Here is a 13,789-nt window from a genome sequence, read left to right as displayed (position 1 = left end):
TTGAAGAAGTTTTGGTTCTATTGGATATTAAGCCATTCTATATGTACAGTACTCAACATTTTTCGAATGCTTTTCAAAGTTTCATTTAAAAAACTGTCTTATGCTTTGGAGTTAATCTTAATACAATAACATAGGCCTACTTTGTTATTGCATTGAGGTAGAAGTAATATTCCATTAATAAATGCACTATTATTACAGTACTTGATCAATAACATCTTGCTCTGAATCAAATTATAAGAACTATTATTCATAATGGGCCATATGAATAAAGTTGAGCATTTGCTTATACTTCTAAAATATTGAGCCATTTTCTATGAATAAACGAAACCTTTTGCTCATGCTCATCAAAAGAATAGTTTGAGCATTTGCTCAAAAGTATAAACTTATGCTCAAAATGATTGATTCTGTAAAATACCTAGGCATCATGATAGATTCTCGACTAAGGTGGGAGCCACATATGTCTTATGTTTGTAATAGATTAAGGAAAACATTTAAACCCTTATTTTGCAGTATAAGAAAATTGTAAAAATATGTCTGAATAGACCAATTAGATATCCCACTAACCTAATCTGTGAAGAATTCAAAGTTCTAAGCCTTGAGGATTTATATAAATTGAACTTATTAAAATATTTATTTAAACGACCATTAGATTTTCCAGTGACTCCTGAACATGGATATACAACTCGTGGTCAAGCCAGAGAGAAACTGTATGAGCCGAGATGTGTAACTGCATCTGCGGCTGGTCATGCAGCCTTTCAGGGTCCTCGTTTATTTAATGTTTTACCTTTCGATATTTCTAGAGAGTCCTCCTTATCGATTTTCTGTAGAAGGTTAAGACTTAATTCTGTAAACTAGGCTATATAAACTAAGCATTGTAATCAATTTGTTTCTTTTTGTGCAAGATGTGTATTTTTGTTTAGATTGCTTAATGGCATAAGATAATACTATTTATGTAAGTAGCTCTATATAGTACTTGAAGCAGGCCTCGTCCTCGACGCAGGCCTAGCCTAATGAGGAGTGCACTTGACATTTCTTATGTTATTATGCTTTGTAAAATCTTACAATGAAGTGAATAAAAGTTATTATTATTATTAAAATTGTATAAGTAAACTAGAGAATTTGCTCAACTTTTGAAGCAAATGCTTCAAAAAAGGTGAGTCTAGTCTGAAGCAGCTTTTCACCTTTTGCTTATAGTAAAATGGCTCAACTAATTTGTGTGAGTAAGAGAGAGAACTATACCAGATACGATCACAAACAATAGTTGAGAACTATTAAACTCTTTTTAGATTCAACCATGATTTATATCACCATTATTCCAACAAAAGAATAAATACAAAAGATACCAATCCGATATAAAGATAGCTATCACAGAATAGGAAATAGGCATTTGAGAAGATGAGAGTGTAGACGATTATAAGAAGGCTATTGAGATTATAAGATTATGCTGAAGATTATTATAGAGATGACATTTTTCACGCTATTTCAAAATTCAGAACTCAACTAACCTAAAACTCAATTCATAGAGAACATTATCGGGGCACCGAGCTTCGCTCGTTATTTTTATTTATTGATAAACAGAACACAATTCTCTAAAATGATCGTGTTTATATTTCACAGCTGGCTATATGTCAGCTTATGAATTTCGGCTAGCAGTCGGCTAGATGTTTGCGTTTAAATCCAACAATTCTTCGTAATGTATGTTTCATTCAAAATAAGTTTATTCTCAGTCAGTTTGTCACAATTGAGTAGCTTAGTGCCTCAGCTATATGTTTTCAGTTTTTAGGTTTTTGTTGTCAGCAGTTAGCACTATTGTAGAGCTATCCAACACAATAGTCTAGCTCTTTGAAGTAGCGATATTCGACATCAAACTAACGAAAATGAATTGTTATGCAACACAGTATTCAAAGTAATTCTTATGATTGTTCTGCCGGTTTTGGAATTATTGGTGTTCTTTCATCTCATGTTATATTCTGGAGGCAAATACAATACTTATTCTATATGCTGTATACTTATTCTATATGCTATTAATGTACTGAAATCACTTCACTTATATGGGCTTTAATAAAAACAATATAAAAACTTGTAGTACCCTTTAAAAAGTTTCAACTTGAAAATGACCTATGGTCGAAACTAGTCGTTAAAATATTTTCAAGTTTTCAATAAAGGGTAGGCCTACTACAAGTTTCTATATTGTTTTTATTAATTGATGTACTGTATATATATACTGTAAATTAATAAAAGAATTGAAATAGTACGATTTTTCAAACAAACAATAACGTTCTTTGAATGATTATAGAACAATTAAAAAAAGCACTATACATTTCGGGACTTTTTTCTATCCCGTCTTCAGGTACAAATACGAAATAAATAAACATCAGTATTGACTAATTCAAGAAAAATATTGAAACAATGTTCATAACTCGACAATGATGTTCATTTATTTTCAATCTTCACCTGGAGGTGGGAGTTAGTCCTGGAATTTATAGTGCTTTCAATTGATTTTAATGGTTTTATAATATTAGAGATTTATTGTATTTTAAAAATGAATAAAAGGTCTTTTTGAAAAAGCTGTACTATTTCCTCATCTTTGTATTATCTCTATTAGTTATTAACCGAATTATTTATTTATTACCGCCGATGAATAATTGTGATTTTTATAATAATTGCTGACATCTGGTATTACAAAAAACTTTGAAAATTTGAAATCAGAACTTTCCTATCACGATTAATTGCCAAGTTGCCCAAGCCTCGAAGATTGCTGAGTACAAATTGATGTCCCTCGTCAGTGAGACGCTGTCGATACGAACAAGTGTGAACTGAATTGCAATTGGCTGCCAACAGAAATTCGCTCCACTACTTGTAAAAACGCAACTGGCTAGCGTCGCAAATGTGCATCGAGCCTAACGTAACTTTTCACTTGTCCGATACGATTGTCAGACGAACAGTCTTCTAGTAAAAAAAATATAGCACACCATCGATAACCCACCATACAAACCTGACTTAGCCACTAGTAACTTATACCTTTTACCCAAATTCGAGACATAACTTTGAGAGCAGAGCTTCCAAACTAACGAGGAGCTCCAAAACAATGTCACAGCCTACTTAAACTCATTTTGCGGCAGCATTTTATGAAAAGGGGTTTGACAGGCTGGTCCACTGGTACGACAAATGCCTCAACCTTCACGGCAATTACGTTGGAGAATAATCATCCTTTTGGTATTACAGCTCGATGTGAGCTTCAACATAGAGAAAAAAAAGCATAAGGCGGATTTCACACCAAAGCTGGGCCGGGCCGGGCCGAGCCGAGCCGGGCGGATCGGCCGAGCGGAATCTGCCTGCGTTCGCACTGAAGCCGATTGCCGATTCGCTCAGTAATACAAATATTGCGCAACTCACTATGTGCGAAGATCGAACTAAACTGAAAGAAGGCAGAATCCGCTTGGCCGAAAACGCTCGAGTTGGGCGTCAAGCAGACTGCACAAATCCTCGGCTCGGTCCGGCGTTGATTTGAATGCTCCCGACTAAATCCTGCATAGCTAGCGCGCACGCGGATTCCGCTAGACTCTAATAAAGGATGGCCACTAACGATAGGACATGCATGATGAACATGTGTGTACACACATGTCGTCATACATTGTTCAAGTTAGTCAAACAATTAAAAAATAAAAAAGATTGGGGAAGAATAATTAAAAAAAAAAACAAAGTGAAAAAGGGTAGCTTACCTCTTACATCGTACTCATGAATGTGTTGAAAACCAGAATTCACCCACAGTATCCCTGCTTGACATAGGTGGCGACTAAAAGGGACCCCAAGGCAACTCCATAAGTTGCCTTGCCTTCAAACCCCATGCCTTCATGGATCTGCCCCATTAGGGCAGTTTCGGAGGGACAAAAAGAAAAACCCAAGAGACCAGAGATGGGTGAATCTCCAGCAACAAATGTGGGTCAAGAGGCTGACCAGGTGCCCTAGAGGCAATTTGGCGACCCCTCCTTCAGCGGAAGGACCTACAAAAAAGCCAGGAGTGGAACTCACGTAGGTCACGAGTTTGTGGGTGGAGAGGCCAAAACTCACCACTGCTCAAAGAAGGGCGGCCATTCAGGCCAGGCAACACTTCTTGGGAGAGGTGAGGCTTTTGACCTGCAGAGTTTTGAAGGGGCAAAAAGAAAAACCCAAGAGACCAGAGATGGGTGAAACTCCAGGTACAAATGTGGATCAAGAGGCTGCGTCAAGGGTGGCCGGGCGCTCTAGAGGCAGCTTAGCCACCCCTTCCTCAGTGGAAGGACCTTCGACGAAGGCCAGGAGTGGAACTCACGTAGGTCGCGAGGACTAATCAGTCTGAAGAGACTGCCAAGCATATCACACTGGATTGCGACAAGCAACCAGGTGATGAATGGGATGTTAGCATAGGGGAAAACTCCTGGTTCTTGTAAAGGACACAGGTATTGGTTTGCCTAACTAATATACTACTTGGGAACACAATAAGCTTCGGTTGACGTGTGGGGTTATTTGAACCTTTGGATCCTTGAATCCGTCCCTTCAAAAATCATAATCATCATACCTGTTTAAAAATTTCAGTCCTGCTTCCACATATTGGTCGAGTCGCTGGCCCAGCCTGGTAAGCTTGGCTGCGTCCATGGCTGCGTCCACACTGCGTGCCCAATCAAGGCCAGCGGTAGCCAGCGACATATCCATGATAGAAATTGAAAATATCAACTGGAATGAATACGATAAAAATCAATAACAAAATATCACAAAGCTGATTAATAGTAGCAATTAGGCCTATAGCAAGTCAATCACTCAGAAAAAACAGCAAATGAGACAACAAAGCAGGAAACAGAACGCATTAGTAGAGAAGTGTGGATGAGTGGTTTGCCAGCACTGGCCTTGGTTGGCCTTCGTTGGGCTGGCCTCCGCTCGTAAAAAATCGGAGCGATAGCCAAAGAAGGCCAGCGCTGGCAAACCAGCCATCCACACATTGGCCGACGCTGGCCCACGGGCCAATATGTAGGTGCGGCATAATAATATAACATTGAATTAATCAATCAATCAGCAACAGATAATCATGTTGGCACCTGCTTCCAGGAGTGGCATTGGACAGACAGACTGAGCTGGAATACCAATAATACATCATTATGTCATAAACCATAAGTGTGGCGGACCAAACCCACTATATTGTCTCCACCTGGACATCAGAAATAAATAGATGAGAACAAAATATGAAATTAAAACATAATAAAAAATAGAAACGAATACAAATAATGAAAATAGAATATGAAACAAAAATAAATACGAGGAATAATAATAGAGTAAGAAAAAAATATTTGAAAACAAGAAAGAGGATTAATTGACTATTAATTTTAAAAATTTACTTGCGAAAGCTGAACTAACTACACTCACTAGAGTTTTGTAATGTCTGATAAATGTCCCTTGAAGTTTTAATATTTTTTTTATAGTCAACTTTTATTCACGAATTAGATAGTAAACAAAATGGAAGAGTGGAAAAGCGTTATTATATTGAGGGACTTTTTGCATGTTTAGGGTGTGTGCACACAGAGAGAGGTCAGCGGTCTGAGCGGTCTTAGGAGGTTTATATCCATATCCTCTCAAGAACGCTGCAACTTGAAACATCAGGCGTTCTTGGTGAAATGAAATAAAATGAAGATACACTTCAGGAGGCAGACTTACGACTTTTTAGCACTTTCCTTTACTACTCAACCTCGATTTACTTTTGTGCACACACCCTAAATAATGAATCAATATTTTCGTTCCTGTAACATAAATTAAGAGCATTACAAGTTTTCAATAGGAAGCAATACTTTTCATTCAGTAATTAATCTATATTTTATAAGAACTATGAGTCGAAACAAGGTTATCAATATTATATGTGCAGGTTTAGTGAATTTAAAATAAAAAGGCATGCCACTTTGGTAAAAAATTGATAATGAACATTGAATGATGAAAGTATTAGAGCTGCCCTGAAGAATAGTAATTACAGCAGAATTTCGAGGTACTAGGTCAAAGCTTAGAGTTGAACTTTGGGTTTGTTCATTTACAATGGGTAGTTCCATTGTCAGTCATCATATCAGCAGTGATCATGCTATTTCGCCATTGCTTGCTACAATTTGATTAGTACAAATTGAGTTGATTCGGAACTAGCTGACTGAATCCATGAAGATTTTCTGCCTGTTCTGAAATTTTGGGCATAGCCTATCGCTTACTTTTTATTTCACATGTCAAAAAAGTTCAAAGACTGTCAGGAAACATAATATGCTGGCAATGAAGCCAAATACAGCATAGTAAAAAGGATGCAATACAGATATGTATAAACAAATTCACACTATACACTGCTCTGCTTTTGACACTTTCACTCCACAACACTACACAACTTGAAAGTTTTTGTCCCCTTCAATTTTCGCAGCATAAGTGTGTTGTCAAGTAGGAGAACGACCTCTTCATTTTCATGCCGTTGTAGCCTGTCTGCATGCTTGCGTGCGAAGCGCCCAATTTCTGATAAGACAAACTCCACCTCCAGATCTATGTGAATCTCGGCGTTTCGGATGGAGCTTGTAGTATCAACGATGTTCCTCAAAACTTTGTTCTGGAACCGTTGAGTAACATTCACATTGCTCTTGCTGGCACAGCCCCACAGCTGTATTCCATACATCCATATGGGTGTCAGGATCTGCTTGTTTGAATGAGATGACGATATCCTTTACTAGCCAGAGTTAGGTCTTGTTCGCCTCTGTACCACACCCATCATTCAAATTTAGTTTGATCATTGATGTAAGGTTAAGTTATGTCAGTAGAGTTATGTCAAGTAGCTTTTCCACAAGACAAACCGTCTGAAATGGAATTATTGTATCTTGTATCAATACGACAAAATCTCAAAAGATTTTTATTGTCTATCGTTGCTGAAATTGATGCTCTAATGAGACTTAGGCTTGTGCATGGATAGAATACAATATAATATGATGCATAAGAGAGATAATGATGAGAGATGGATGAACTTTAGTTTCAGGAATATTCTGAACGACTGTGGAGTGAATTTCAAGAATATAAATTGGAGTTAATTTGACTGACCATGAGTGGTCACCCTTTCAATAGGAGTACCAAGTGCAAGTCTCAAATAAAATATTTGAAAATCTGATTTGATGTGATCTGATCATAATAGCTAGAGCACGCCATGGTATACACATCTACGAAATATATTTTGAACAGGTTTCTTCCACATTTTTAATTGACTTTTAATTGAGGAAGCATTGGAAATGTAATAACTATGGATTAGTGCAGAAATGAAGCATAGAAGATGCAAGTAATAGCTTACAATTACTTTCCATTTTCTACAATGATAGGTTCAAGATGCTAATAGTTGAGAATTGCTCTATGCAAGATGGTATAAGACCATTTTAATTTCAATTATCAACATTTTTATGATTTTTATGAGTGTATCTTAATTTTGAATATCTCAAGTTACCAAAGTACTGAAGGAAAAATTTCAGTAGATAATTAAACTGCCATAACTGCATATTTTCATGAAATTTGGAAGAATATTCATATCAGAAAATTTTTTAATATGAGATTGCATCTAATTGAGTATGGAATGATACCCTTCTTGGATCAAGCAATTCTCTTATACAATAATATGTTAATGGAAAGCATCTTTTACATAAGAAGAAGAAGGAAAATCATTAGACAATAATTCTGTCCTTACAAAATTAACAATCAATAGAGCATGAACAGTTGTAACATGAATTGAGTAATCTATAGGTTAAGCATAGAATATGCATGTAACACAGTTTCTTTTCATTATCTTTTCTATATTAAAAACACAATTTTTACATTCATTAGTATTTTTCTCATCATTTCTATTTCCATTTTCATTTTTTAGTATTTTTTTTTAATTCATTCTATCTTTTTCATTTTTTAGTATTTTTTTTATTTTATTTTTTATTTGTAATTTTTTCTAGTAAATCTTTTTTTCTTTTTTCTTTTATTCTATTTTTTGTAATTTTTTATTTCATTTTTTTATTTGTATTTTTTTCTAGTAAATCTTTTTTTGTATTTTTTTATTGTATTATATTTTTTGAAAATTTTCATTTTTTTTTGTTATTTGTAATTTTTTCTAGTAAATCTTTTTTAACTTTTTTTGTAAATCTTTCTTTTATTTTTCCATTGGATTTGACAATAGCTTAAAGATGCTATGTAGTTGAATTGCTCCATGCAAAAGGGGCATTAGACCATTTTTATCCAATTATCAACATTCTGTGATTTATATGTGTAAACTTTAAATTTTGAATAGCTCAAATGACCAAGAAGTACTGAAGGAATAATTTTAGTAGATAATTTATATGCCATAATTGCATATTTATATGGAATTTAGAAGAACATTATTATCAAAATAGTGTTTAAACATAAGATTGCAACTATTAGATGGTCTGATACACTTTTTGCATGAAACAATTCAATCATCTAATACAATAATAAGTTGATAAGAAGCATCTCTACAAGTAAAAATGGTAGGTAAATCAATACAAAATGACTACCTTTACAAGATTAACAATCAAAAGTCTAATAGAGAAGCATGTCAACCAGTGACTATAATTTCTGTAATTTCTATAAGTTTGGTATTAAATACAAAATGTACGCATTGAAGATGTGTGTGAATGTAGCACATTTACATTTTTAATTCTTTTACAAGTGAAAATTATATTCAATAGTGGCAACTTTGTAGATGTGTATAGCATAGCGAGGAGCTCAGGTTTAACTGAACTAGATAAAAATAACTATTTTCTGTTGATAGAAAAAATACATACAACTGGCAAACAGATTCCAAAGAGAGAAAACTCTGGGATTGCAAAAATGAGAAAGATCAAGTGCTTTATAAGAGCTTCTGCAAGCATTCGGTACTGCTTTTGGATGGGTGACCGCTTCAAAAATGTTTTCATCCAAGTATTCCTTGCGAATATTGTAATTATATTATACACCAAATATCGTGAATATTATTAATCCACCAAAAACTCGGTGATTTGTAAACTATCAAAAATGAAGGCTCATTCATTTCTCAACATCATCCTTAAGATTGACTAGCCCAAGGACCAAGACACAAAAGGCGTATCTCAGTCGGCACGACTCGACAGAAGAGGAAGCTCTCCGATTGGCTGATTCTTGATACCTCAAATCAATTAGCCAATCGGAGAGCTTCCTGTCCTGTCGAGCCATGGCGACTCGTCTGAGAAACGCCTCATGTGTCTCGGCCCTAAAGGTGGCATCTGGATCTCGGTATTAACTTCTATAATATATCTATATTTATATTCTATAGCTATTCTATAACTTATATTTAATCTTTTCAATACTACAGCTTTTACTTTCCTTGCCCTATTACCACAGGTAAGGAAAGTATTGCTTTCCAATAAAAATTAAGGTACCCCAATTTCCAAATTTCTATACGTTTCAAGGTCCCCAGAGTCCAAAAAAGCGGGTTTTGGGTATTGGTCTGTGTGTATGTGTGTGAGAGTGTGTGTGTGTGTGTGTTGTGTGTGTGTGTGTGGTGTGTGTGTGTGTGTGTGTGTGGTGTGTGTGTGTGTGTGTGTGTATCTGTGTGAACGATATCTCATCTCCCAATTAACGAAATGACTTGAAATTTGAAACTTAAGGTACTTACAATATAAGGATCCGACACGAACAATTTCGATCAAATGCAATTCAAGATGGCGGTTAAAATGGCAAAAATAGGGTTTTCCGCGATTTTCTCGAAAACGGCCCAACGATTTTGATCAAATTTATAACTAAAAATGTTATGGATAAGCTCTATCAACTGCCACAATTCCCATATATGTAAAGGAGCTCCACCCCATTTATGCAAAGTTTGATTTCAGATTCCAAATTATCAGGTTTCAGATACAATTTAAACAAAAAAAATTCAAGTGGAAAAGATTGAGCATAAAAATCTCTACAATTAATGTTCAGTAACATTTTCACCTAAAATCGAAAATAAGCGCGAAAAATTAAGGTACCCCAATTTCCAAATTTCTATACGTTTCAAGGTCCCTGAGTCCAAAAAAGTGGTTTTTGGTATTGGTCTGTGTGTGTGTGTGTGTGTTGTGTGTGTGTGTGTGTGTGTGGTGTGTGTGTGTGTGTGTGTGTGTGTGTGTGTGTGTGTGTATGATTGTATGTGCGTCTGTGTACACGATATACTCAGATCTTTGAATAGTAGACTTGAGATGCGCGTCAGTTTATCAATTAACGGCAAGGAAAGTTGTGTGAGTGAGCCACACCAGATTTTTTAGTATAAAGACTAATGAGCCAATTTTTACTTTCCTTGCCCTATTACCATAGGTAAGGAAAGTATTGCTTTCCGAAAAAAATTAAGGTACCCAAATTTCTATACGTTTCAAGGTCCCCTGAGTCCAAAAAAGCGGGTTTTGGGTATTGGACTGTGTGTATGTGTGTTAGTGTGTGTGTGTGTATGTGCGTCTGTGTACACGATATCTCATCTCCCAATTAACAGAATGACTTGAAATTTGGAACTTAAGGTCCTTACAATATAAGGATCCAACACGAAAAATTTCGATCTGATGCAATTCAAGAAGGCGGATAAAATGGTTTACTGTTCTTGTTGAATTAATAAGTACACCTGTTGACTGCACTAAAAGTTATATCTCACGCAATCACTGCTCTGCTCTTTCACTGGACACTACTTGAACAAGCACTACACTAGTTCCAACGGTTTCCTCCTTTTGAGCCTCCGCACCAACCCTCCATTGTCTAGCAGCTTGATCTAGCACCCTCTAGACATCAGATCAACGTGCAGGTCCCCATGAAGATCGCTGTTCCTGACATACTAAGGAGAATCCACATTGTTCCTCAGCACCTTGTTTTGGAATCATTGTATGTCATTAATGTTTCTGTCTTTGGTACACTACCAAAGTTGTAAACCATACGTCTATACTGGATTCAATATCTGTTTGTACAGGAGTACTTTGTTTCGGATTTGGAGAATCTTTCGCTCAGCCAATAAAGATTCTTTCCAAGATCTTCTCTCTTCTTCTCGGCATGAGCCTTCAGCGAAGCTTCACGTACAAGGTCATACCCAGATACTTTGCATCATTAGCAACTTGGTTGTACCATATCCATTTTTTTGGAAAACTTGGAGCTATTTTTAAAATTCAACTATTTTTTGACAATTTAACACTTCTAGGAACTTACTAAAACACAATATTTTCTTAGAGAAGATTGCATACGGTATTTTGTTTTATTACAGTGCTGTATTTGGCTTCATTGCCAGCGTATCATGTTCCCTGGCAGTCTTCTTACTTTTAGACAAGTAAGACAAAAAGTAAGCGATAGACTATGCCCAAGATTCTAGAATAGGCAAGAGATCTGCATGGATACAGTCAATTACTTCCGAAACAAACAGTCAACAAGTTCAGTATCAACTGAATTCGTACTAATAAAATTGTAGCAAGCATGAGCGGCGCATGCCTGTTTGGACAGAGTTATTGGGTTAAACAGTTAATAAATAATAATGATTCAGCATCAAGTGATTCAGAGCTTTTACCCAACACGGTTTAAATTTACAAATTCACACTTTCTTTTAGTTATTGTACTTTCACTACTTTCGATAATTTACCAAGAAAGTAATATGCATAAATATATGTGATTAAACTCATTAGGGTACTTATTAAAATCAACTACAAAGTAATTTTGATATAGGCTACTAAGAAAGACTATTATTGGGTGAAGAAATTAACTTACTGTACTAAAGCAAAGCTTTTAGACCATGAAGGGCTCATTGCAAAGATTGACTGTTTATCACATAATAATGTCTGCAAGTTGTTAGTGCTAACATATAATAATCCATAGCTTCATTGAAACTATAGTAGTAGAATCTATTTTTTGATATAATATAATGTGAAATCATTTCTCTTTTAATAAATTGAAATAAGCTACCATAAGGCATGCTTCCCAAATTATAACCTACAAGTTACTCAGCGTTTTCAAAGTTGTAAAACTAGGTTATGATGGATCAATTTCTAATTCAGATTAGAGATTTTTAATTTGTTCAACTTTCAACTTATAGTTATAGAAAAATATAAGTTGAAGTCATAAAATGTGTAAAACTCACCTCACATAGTCTTAGAAGTCGGTCGGAAGTTGGTTTCCACTTGGTACGTCTATAATGTACGTCAGACGGAAAACGAAACGTGCGAAAGCCTTTGGCATCATTGTAACAACAATTTGGTGCGGGCTGCGGAGCAACCCATATAAGTGTTATTTTATTGAAATTACAGTGGCAAAACTAGCAAATTTATAGCATACTCAATGTAAACACGAATGAAGAAAGAAAACAAAATGGCGATTGCATGTGCCTTCGTCATCGTCACTGCCTTCTGATAAGAAACAGTGTTACCACTTGCCAACCAACGAGCTATACTATAATAGCTCGTTGCGTGTCGGTGCTATGGTTTGTCGGTGCTATGGTTTGTCGATGCTATGTCGTGTCGATGCTGTGGTTTGTCGATGCTATGGTGGTTCCCCGTTATTGATATATCAAACTGTAGATAGTAATATCGATCTAACGAAAAACACTGAAGAACATCGAAAATTATTGAAAAACACTAAAAAACATTGAAAAACATTGAAAAACATCGGAAAACAATGAAAAACATCGAAAAACATTGAAAAACACTGGAAAATATCGAAAAACATTGAAAAACAATGAAAAACATTGAGAAACATTGAAAAACATTGAAAAACAATGAAAACATTGAAAAACAATGAAAACATTGAAAAACACTGAAAAAACATTGAAAAACATTGATAAACATTGAAAAACACTGAAAAAACATTGAAAAACATTGAAAAACATTGGAAAACACTGAAAAAACATTGAAAAACACTGAAAAATATCGAAAAACATTGAAAAACAATGAAAAACATTGAGAAACATTGAAAAACATCAAAAAACATTGAAAAACATTGAAAAACAATGAAAACATTGAAAAACACTGAAAAAAAATTGAAAACATTGAAAAACATTGAAAAACATTGAAAAAAACATTGGAAAACACTGAAAAAACATTGAAAAACATTGAAAAACAATGAAAAATATCGAAAAACATTGAAATACACTGAAAAAACATTGAAAACATTGAAAAACATTGGAAAACACTGAAAAAAACATTGAAAAACATTGTATTCTATTGTTCGGTACAAAAACTACAGAATAATTCATATCAAGTTATAGAAATGATAATTTATTGATGGTTTAAATACCTATTTAATTATACTAGATACATGAATACATATTAAATTATAAAAAATAAGCATTATTGACAGTTAATTCTTTGTTCATGTAAAATAAATTATACAATCATTATACTTTTCATACAACAAATCTCCATTATTTTATTCTTTATTATTTAAATAGAAGTCGAATGTGAAGTTATGATTGTTTGAGAACATGAATCCTCTAGCAGATTCTACTACTTTTTTCTGAGAGGTCAAATGTACATTCAAATTGTTTGTATTTACAGTCTATTCTGATTGGTTCTCATGACATTTAATCTCAAATATTCAACAGACTTTTGTGCAATCTGGCCTTATAATACAGTATTATAAATAATACTTCCAAAATAAATAATAATTCATCCATTTATCGGATGAAATCCATTTACCAGATAAAAGTGCTTTGCGCCCGGTGCAATATCTCATGGATAAATGGATGAATAGAATTTCCATTACTATTTTGAAATAATGTGATGAAAAAAAATTAATATGATTGCATGTT

This window comes from Nilaparvata lugens, chromosome 2 (genome assembly GCF_014356525.2).
Source record: "Nilaparvata lugens isolate BPH chromosome 2, ASM1435652v1, whole genome shotgun sequence".
Taxonomy (NCBI): Eukaryota; Metazoa; Arthropoda; class Insecta; order Hemiptera; family Delphacidae; genus Nilaparvata; species Nilaparvata lugens.
Note: the sequence above shows the minus strand (reverse complement) of the source record.